The sequence below is a fragment of the Hemitrygon akajei genome, chromosome 22 (genome assembly GCF_048418815.1).
Source record: "Hemitrygon akajei chromosome 22, sHemAka1.3, whole genome shotgun sequence".
NCBI classification, from domain to species: Eukaryota; Metazoa; Chordata; class Chondrichthyes; order Myliobatiformes; family Dasyatidae; genus Hemitrygon; species Hemitrygon akajei.
The window spans coordinates 65,951,494-65,958,651 of NC_133145.1; the positions used below are offsets into that span (position 1 = coordinate 65,951,494).

A 7,158-nucleotide genomic window follows, 5' to 3' on the forward strand; every position below is an offset into this window, starting at 1 on the left:
ACATTGCATTTGCCTTCCTCACCATCAACTCAACCTGCAAATTAACCTTTAGGGAGTCCTCATGCAGGCTTCCCAAGTCCTTTTGCACCTTAGAGTTTTGAATTATCTCTCCATTTAGAAAATAGTCTATGCTTTTATTTCTCCTACCAAAGTGCATGACCATACACTACCCGACACTATTCCATCTGCCATTTCTTTACCCATTCTCCTAATTTGTCCAAATCCTTCTGTAGCCTCACTTCTTGTAACTCTATCTACAATTTTGCAGAAGATAACTCCATGGTGAATTGCATCCCATATAACAATGAGTCGGAGTACAGAAAGGAGATAGAGAGCTGAGCGAAATGGTGAAATGACAAAAACCTTTCCCTCAAGGTTAGCAAAAGAGTTGCTCATTGACTTCAGGAATGGGGGTTAGTGCACATACTCCTGTTTACATCAATGATGTTAAGGTTCAGAGGGTTGAGAGCTTCAAGTTCTTAGGAATGAACATCACCAATAATCTGTCCTAGTCCAGCACATAGATATGATGGCCAAGCAAGCTCATCAACGCCTCTCCATCCTCAGATGGTTAAAGAAATTTGGCATGTCTCTGTTGACCTTTACCATTTTTTAAAAAACAATGCACCATATCTGCTCTGCTTATGTCCATGAGAAACTGCAGAGAGATATGGGCATAGCTCAGCACATCATGGAATCCAGCCTCCCCTCCATGGACTCTATCTAACTTCTTGCTGCCTCAGAAAAGCCAACAGCAGATTCAAATATTCTAGACATTCTCTTGTCTTCTCTCTTCTATCAGACAAAAGATACTAAAGCCTAAATGTACGTTCCACCAGGATCAAGGACAGCTTCTGTTCCACTGTTATAAGACTATTGAATTGTTCTCTGGTACAATTAGATGGACTCTTGACCTCACAATCTACCTTGTTATGATCTTGCACCTTATTGTTTATAGGAACTACACTTTCTCTGTCACTGTTATACCTTATTCTGCATTGTTATCGTTTTACCTTGTTCTTATTCAACATACTGTGTAATGATCTGATCTGTATGCACAGTATGTAAGACAAGCTTCTCATTCTATCTCAGTACATCTGACAATAATAAAACCAGTTCCAGTCTCCAGCCAGTTTGACTCACTCCACAATAAAGAAACAGTTGAAAGTGCTGTATATAGTAAAGATTATAGAACATGGCAACATACAGCAGTAGTACTGATGACCTGCACTTCAGAGTTAGTTCTGGCTCATGCCAAGACATTCAAGGTCAGTTACAAAACTAGCATCTACCCAGTACTGGGGAAAATTCCCCTGGCATACCCTATCCACCTGCCCAATTATCCCAGTCCCTGGACATCACTGCAGGAATTTCTCAGGGCTGTGACCTGGTCTATCATTTCATCGTAGATCTTCATAAGGACAGAAGCTGGGCTGTTCTGTACAATATTCAATGTAATCTGTGATTCCTCACTAAACAAAGCAGCAAAGCAGCTTTGTGCCACCCAAGTGCCAAGCAATTGCATTCAACGGCATCATCAACATCTGGGAACAAAATCAGACCACAAACCTGAGTGAAGCAGCCACATAAATTCAGACTCACCTATAACAATGAGGAAGAGGCAAGAGAGACAGGTGGCTGAATGTGAAGACAGAAAATACTGGAAATATTCAGCAGGTGAGGCCACAATTTGGGGGAAGTGAAAGAGTTGACGAAGTGTTTTCAGCCTGAAACATTAATTTTGTCTCACTTCCCACCCAGTGTTTACAGCATTTTCTGATTTTATTTTCATTCATGCACCGGAGTTTGTATACATGATGATAGGACCAAGTTGGACAACACGGTTGGGGTGAACATTAAGTGAGGGAATCACCAAGAGTGTACAATTAACGAAAATGTAGAAAACCAGAATGGCTGCCTTTACTTGAAGCACAGAACCAGATATGCAAATTTGTCAACTGCAGAATGCAGGGAAGCAGATGCTGATTGAAAACCTTCTGAAATCCACTCAAGAGAGCTTAAAGGATAAAGAATTATGAAATGCAAGTTAGTAATGGGAGAGATTGATGCACTGCTTCTGACCTCAGAGTTAGCCTGCAGAGGGGAAAAAAGTTGAACCCGTGAAGTTTAAATACATGTGGGACTGATGTGTACCATTAAATTGGATAAGATCTGTGGGGGGGGGGAAATCTCTTTCCCGACAGCACTGATGTGTACCATTGAACTGGGTGAGATCTGTTGGGGGGCGTAGGAGTGAACTCTTCCCCAGTCGCACCAATGGAATTCTGTGTTTCTGATGTACATAATTATAGATTGTTAATCAACTGCTGAGAGCTTCCTCCACAGATATCGTTAATAGACATCTTCGAGTCCAGGTTAATGTGGATCAATGGCATTAAGAGGGTCCAGGGAAAGTGTCGTAGTAACAGCACTGACTGAAACCCAGGCCGTGCACACTCCACCTTCAGGATCACAACCGCACAAAGTCAATGAAGATGTATTAAATGGAGCAAAGCATTTAATTCACAGCATTGTTATTAGACAAGGAGAACATACTAGGTTTTGAGAAATTAATTGTAGAGAAGTTCATTTCCCAGAGCAAGATGTGATAACTTAAGGAACCATCCTGTGTGGAGCTTCAGTCCAGCTCAGTGAGGGCCATGAGGCTCCAGTCCAACTCTATCTCTGATTCCTGATCTTTCCAGTGGCCTTCATGGACTCAGTCAGGTTTCTGGTAGCAATTTGAAAGTTGGTCTGTAACATGAATAATATTCCTAGGATTACCTCATATGCAGCAGAGTCAAGCTTGAAATATAAACCCTTCCTGTTTCCTTTGTCTTTTGCAAGAGATTTATTCAGTGATTCTAGCATCACCTTATTACAAAACATCAGAAGCCCCGTCACTAGGCAGGGTAATGGACTATTACCTGATTCACACTATTTACAACCAAAGCTTCAAACTACAACAGATTTATCTCCATCCAGACTACATTCAACCCTGTGGCACCCAGCAGACCCACAAAGCCTCCAGTGTACCCGCAAGGAAGCCATCCCCCACCAGCACGTATTATACAATTGTAGTATTACATAGTAGAGAAACAAGGCCTTTCAGCCCAGCTGGTCTATCCTGTTCCCAATACCTGTCTACCCTAATTCCATTTTCTTGCTTGAGAACTATCACTGCACACCTTTCCACCTAAGGCTCTTGCCAATGAGCAGCACTGTCATCATCTTTATTCCATCTGCCTTTATCCAGCTGTGTCCACTCTCTGTCCCACCTACTCACACACCCCATTCCACACACACTCACGCCCATGTTCTGTCACAGCCAGCCCCATTTATCTTCAACTGGATCAGAACATTGTAAATCCCAGCAATAACTCTAATGTATTGATAGAACAGAGCTTTGCTCCTCAAACTAACCCAAGGCCTGACTCACGAGTTAACCCCACAAGTCAGTAATTACCATCAGCTGGTGTCAGCTGGCTGTATCAGTGATTTTAAGTGACCAACTGTTCAGATATTAACATCGAGAACTTAGCTCAATATATTCACTCATCTGCTTCACCCTCAAACTTCTGCACAGTCACCTTGAGAGAGGGGGTGGTGGCAAACAACACTTGGCATTAACATACTGTTCAAAATCCATGGGCAACACAGTGGTGTGGCAACACAGCACAGCAACCCAATTCAAAGCTGACCTCAGCGATTGGCTGTGTGGAGTTTCCCCACTTCTCTGTGGCTTGTTGGGTTTCCGAATCCCACACATATTACAGATTGGGAGGTTAATGGCCACTGAAAGAGAGTATAGGAGAGGGATGGAAACTGTGATGTAGCTCATGGGGAATGAGGGAAAAATAAAATAGGCTGGCATTGGATTGGTCAGGGAAAGATAGGGCAGGGTCATATTACACAAAATGCTGGTGGAACGCAGCAGGCCAGGCAGCATCTATAGGGAGAAGCACTGTCGACGTTTCGGGCTGAGACCCTTCGTCAGGACTAACTGAAAGGAAAGATAGTAAGAGATTTGAAACTAGGAGGGGGAGGGGGAAATGGGGAAGAAGGGAAGCCCTTTTGTTTAAAAAAGGAAGACTTCTCCTTCGTCCTGGAATGAAAAGCCTCATCCTGAGAGCAGATGCGGCGGAGACGGAGGAATTGCGAGAAGGGGATAGCATTTTTGCAAGAGACAGGGTGGGAAGAGGAATAGTCTAGGTAGCTGTGAGAGTCTGTAGGCTTATAGTAGCTATCAATAGATAAGCTGTCTCCAGAGATGGTGACAGAAAGATCTAGAAAGGGGAGGGAGGTGTCAGAAATGGAGCAGATAAATTTGAGGGCAGGGTGAAAGTTGGAGGCAAAGTTAATGAAGTCAACGAGCTCAGCATGCGTGCAGGAGGCAGCGCCAATGCAGTTGTCGATGTAGCGAAGGAAAAGAGGGGGACAGATACCAGTATAGGCTTGGAACATGGACTGTTCCACAAAGCCAACAAAAAGGCAGGCATAGCTGGGAGCCACGCAGGTGCCCATGGCTACACCTTTGGTTTGATGGAAGTGGGAGGAGCCAAAGGAGAAATTATTGAGTAAGAACTAATTCCGCTAGACGGAGGAGAGTGGTGGTAGAGGGGAATTGGTTAGGTCTGGAATCCAAAAAGAAGCGGAGAGCTTTGAGACCTTCCTGGTGGGGGATGGAGGTACATAGGGACTGGACGTCCATGGTGAAAATAAGGTGGTGGGGGCCAGGGAACTTAAAATCATTGAAAAGATTCAAAGCATGAGAAGAGTCATGAACATAGGTGGGAAGGGATTGAACAAGGGGGGATAAAACAGTGTCAAGGTATGAAGAAATGAGTTCGGTGTGGCAGGAGCAAGCTGAGACAATGGGTCTACCTGGACAGGCAGGTTTGTGGATCTTGGGTGGGGGGGTAGAAACAGGAAGTGCAGGGTGTGGGAACTATGAGGTTGGTGGCAGTAGATGGGAGATCCCCAGAGCTGATAAGGTTGGTGATGGTATGGGAGACAGTGGTCTGGTGCTCCTTAGTGGGGTCATGGTCAAGGGGCAAATAAGAGGAGGTACCAGAGAGTTGTCGCTGTGCCTCAGCCAGGTAGAGGTCAGTTCAATCCCTTCCCACCTATGTTCGTGACACTTCCCACGCTTTGAATGTTTTCAATGATTTTAAGTTCCCTGGCCCCCACCGCCTTATTTTCACCATGGACGTCCAGTCCCTATATACCTCCATCCCCCACCAGGAAGGTCTCAAAGCTCTCCACTTCTTTTTGGATTCCAGACCTAAGTAATTCCCCTCTACCACCACTCTCCTCCGTCTAGCGGAATTAGTTCTTACTCTCAATAATTTCTCCTTTGGCTCCTCCCACTTCCTCCAAACCAAAGGTGTAGCCATGGGCACCTGCGTGGCTCCCAGCTATGCCTGCCTTTTTGTTGGCTTTGTGGAACAGTCCATGTTCCAAGCCTATACTGGTATCCGTCCCCCTCTTTTCCTTTGCTACATCAACCCTAATGTGAGGGAGAGGGAGGGAATTACCGGAAGTTGGAGAATTTGATGTTCATACCACCAAAATTCAATGTTCATACCATCGAATTTGGTATGAACATCGAATTCTCCAGCTTCCGGTAATTTCCTTCCTCTCCCTTCCCACTTTCACTCTGCCTCCTCTTCTAGCTGCCTATCACCTCTCTCATGATTCTGTCTTCTTCTACTACCCATAGTGCTTTCCCCTCACATTCCTTCTTCACCTCTCCTGCCTATCCCCTCCCTGCTTCCCCTCCCCCAACCCCTTGATCTTTCCTCTGATTGGTTTTTCACCTGGCACATTCCACCCTCCCCCCCACCTTCTTTATAGGGCCCCTGCCCCCTCCTTCTTTAGTCCTGATGGTCTCGGCCCGAAACGTTGACTGCTCCTTTCAACGGATGTTGCCTGACCTGCTGAGTTCATCCAGCTTGTTTGTACATGAGCATTTTGTGTGTGTTGCTTTAATTTCCAGCATCTGCAAATTTCCACGTGTTTGCAGGGTCATATTAGCCAGGATGGATCAGTGTGATAGATTGGCTGCCTGACAGTGGGCTGAAAAGTCTGTTTCTTTGCTATTTGATGCTGCAACTCTATTTTCAACATTAAGTTGTTCAACACCAATTTCATTTTGGATAACTTCTATCAATACTGCCTCGGAGACAGGCTTGACTGGCTGTGATACTGTACTGGAACCTCAAAGGGAAAGGAGCTACTGACCCTGGAAATTGGAGGGTGAGCTCTCAGTTAGCTGAATGGTTGCTTCCATACTGTGTGGGTGTAGGACAGTAAAGCTCACCTTTCATCCTGATCAAAGCATGTTATGGCCCAGCCCGTCCCGACAGATCACAACCACCTCAGTGTCCTCCTGAAAAAAATGCAAGAATGTGAAATATTCCAAGTCATTTGAAAAAGAAAAAAACTAAATTCTTGTCCTCTAGGTGGGTCTTAAAAAGACCATCTCCTTCAATTGAGGCATAAGAGACTGAAAAGCCGTGATAATGAAGAGTAGGCTGCTTGGCATAGAACAGCACTGGGATGGGATGGCACAATAGGATCAGGAAAATCAATTTAAGGGTCATAGGTTAAGCCAGGTGGGTAGTTTCCAAGTGCAAGGAGCACCAGTGACAAGTGTCTCTGAACGTGAGGGCACTGGTGACAAGTTCATTTCAAAAGGTCCAGAACACTAGAGCAGGGATGTGATGCTCAGGCTTTATAAGGCATTGGTGAGGCTTCACCTTGAGTATTGTGAACAGTTTTGGACTCCTTATCTAAGAAAAGATGTGCTGATATTGGAGAGAGTTCAGAGAAGGTTCACAAGGATAGTTCCGGGAATGAAAGGGTTATCATACAAGGAACGTTTGATAGCTCTGGGATCTGTACTCACTGGAATTTAGAAGGATGAGGGGAGATCTCATTGAAACCTTTTGAATGTTGAAAGGCCTGGACAGAGTAGATGTGAAAAGGATGTTTCCCCTGACGGGCGGAATCTAGGACAAGAGGGCACAGCCTCAAAATAGAGGGGCATCTGTTTAAAACATAGATGAGAAAAAAAATTCTTTAGCTTGAGGTGGTGAATTTGTGGAATTTATTACCACAGGCAGCTGTGGAGAGCAGGTCGCCGTGTGTATTTAA

At 44.8% G+C, this 7,158-nt stretch overlaps 1 long non-coding RNA gene across 1 annotated transcript; it reads right to left on the minus strand.

Moving 5' to 3' along the window:
- Positions 1-2,496: 2,496 nt before the first annotated feature.
- On the minus strand, positions 2,497-6,391 carry LOC140714905 (uncharacterized). Its single transcript, XR_012096029.1, has 2 exons — positions 6,323-6,391; positions 2,497-2,754 (listed from the first exon to the last, which is right to left on the minus strand). It is a non-coding gene; the product is annotated as an uncharacterized lncRNA (long non-coding RNA).
- Positions 6,392-7,158: the final 767 nt, after the last annotated feature.